We start from the raw sequence: 2,416 nt of genomic DNA, 5'->3' as shown, positions 1-2,416 counted from the left end.
GTCCTTTGTTTCTCTCAGAGCCTCAGCTTTGTTCTCAGTAAGCATGGAAATGATACCATCTACCTAACAAAGTCATCTCCAGCAGGCAGCGCCCATCTGGCTAGGTACCTGGCTCATAGAAGATGCTCAACACACATCAGCCTCCACTCTGCCTGGCAAGCAGGTCCTTCGGCTGGTCTCAAATGCAAGTCAAACAACACCATGGGAATTTTTAATAGGAAACACATTTATCATTCTTACAAAGAAAAAAAATATATATATATAGCCATAACAACAGCTGTTTAGCCAGGGATAGAGTCTCTGTTTGGACCTTGCTGGGGGCCGGGGGGGCATTGCTCCAAGAAATAGGCTAATGGACGATAAGACTGAAGCCTGATTCTGGAAAGAAAGATGTGAGTAGCTCCTAAATTTAAGCCAGTGTTGAAGGTTGAGTAGGAAAGTCTAGAGGAACCTTTGAGCCCCCATGCTTGGGAATACTGGAACACAGAGGGTGTAATCCTCCTAACTGGACAGCATCCCACTCCTGCTAATGGTCTCTCTTGTGAAGAAAATTTTCGCACAGTCGACTCATTCTCATGAAAGAGCCCAATATGGGTACCCTTCTCTAGGTATTTTCAAAGAAGTTAGTGAAGATAACACAAACAGAAGAAAATCTATTCACGGAATTTCAGGCATCATTGGTGAAACCTTTCTTCCTAGGGTGGCTTTCAGAGTGTCTTTAAATCACCCCCTTAGAGATGGGATGTTAGATCACCTGCTGTACCTAGAGAAGATTCCCAGGGCCTGGGGCTTGGGTTCTCACCGTCCTGTTACTGAGAAAGCATCACCAATGCAGTGGGCAAGCCACAGCTGGCAGCCAACAAATGTTCCCCAAATGTCCACTCAATGTCAGGGACTACTGAACAGGAAATGCAGCATGACCTTGACAGACACTTCCTCCCCTCAAAACATCCTGCATGAGTACACACCAAGTGTATACACAGGGCTTCCGACTCAGATTTTTTTTCATAGTCCGGTCTCCCTGGATTCATTTCTGAGTTCTATGGAGAACACGGAAGAGCTGTTTCCTGAAAGCCCTTTAGAATTGTGAGGCACCAGTATCTCTCCTTATTAAAAAAATAAAACACAGAAAGCAGAGGACATTTTTACCCATTTTGCTGTTGAAGTTTGAATAGCTTTGCCACGCCAAGAGTTCCAACATCACTGCTGCCACTCACCAGGCATTATATCCCTAGGTGGGCCCATAGTCTGGCTGCCCAGGTTGGACAAGTTCAGAGGTGACACATTTGCCTGTGAGCGCGCATGAGACAGCCCCTAGGAACATACTGAAATATTACTGGAACAGGCCATGAAGCAAAGGTCAACAAAAGAGCACCTATACAAGTGAAGAGAGAAAAGCAAATTTTTCAAAATTAAAAGACTATGTGTAAATAAGATTCCCTCTGAAAAAGTAAACAAGATATGAAATAAGGATCCAAGTTTGCTTTGGTATTAATTACAATGCTCATCAGAATGGTATCTAAAATCTTTTAACTGTTTTCTCCCCCTTTTTAATATATGCCCCCCAAAAAAGCAAGTCTGAGCTTGGTCAAGAGAGCTTAGGGTGCACTCTTTGTTTTGTTTTGTTTTTAATTTTTTTTCAATATATGAAATTTATTGTCACATTGGTTTCCATACAACACCCAGTGCTCATCCCAAAAGGTGCCCTCCTCAATACCCATTACCCACCCTCCCCTCCCTCCTACCCCCCATCAACCCTCAGTTTGTTCTCAGTTTTTAAGAGTGTCTTATGCTTTGGTTCTCTCCCACTCTAACCTCTTTTTTTTTCTTCCCCTCCCCCATGGGTTTCTGTTAAGTTTCTCAGGATCCACATAAGAGTGAAAACATATGGTATCTGTCTTTCTCTGTATGGCTTATTTCACTTAGCATCACACTCTCCAGTTCCATCCACGTTGCTACAAATGGCCATATTTCATTCTTTCTCATTGTCACGTAGTACTCCATTGTATATATAAACCACAATTTCTTTATCCATTCATCAGTTGGACATTTAGGCTCTTTCCATAATTTGGCTATTGTTGAGAGTGCTGCTATAAACATTGGGGTACAAGTGCCCCTATGCATCAGTACTCCTGTATCCCTTGGGTAAATTCCTAGCAGTGCTATTGCTGGGTCATAGGGTAGGTCTATTTTTAATTTTTTGAGGAACCTCCACACTGTTTCCCAGAGTGGCTGCACCAATTTGCACTCCCACCAACAGTGCAAAAGGGTTCCCGTTTCTCCACATCCTCTCCAGCATCTATAGTCTTCTGATTTGTTCATTTTGGCCACTCTGAGTTGTGTGAGGTGGTATCTGAGTGTGGTTTTGATTTGTATTTCCCTGATAAGGAGCGACGCCGAGCATGCTTTCATGTGC

Source organism: Neofelis nebulosa, chromosome 6, assembly GCF_028018385.1.
Source record: "Neofelis nebulosa isolate mNeoNeb1 chromosome 6, mNeoNeb1.pri, whole genome shotgun sequence".
NCBI classification, from domain to species: Eukaryota; Metazoa; Chordata; class Mammalia; order Carnivora; family Felidae; genus Neofelis; species Neofelis nebulosa.
Note: the sequence above shows the minus strand (reverse complement) of the source record.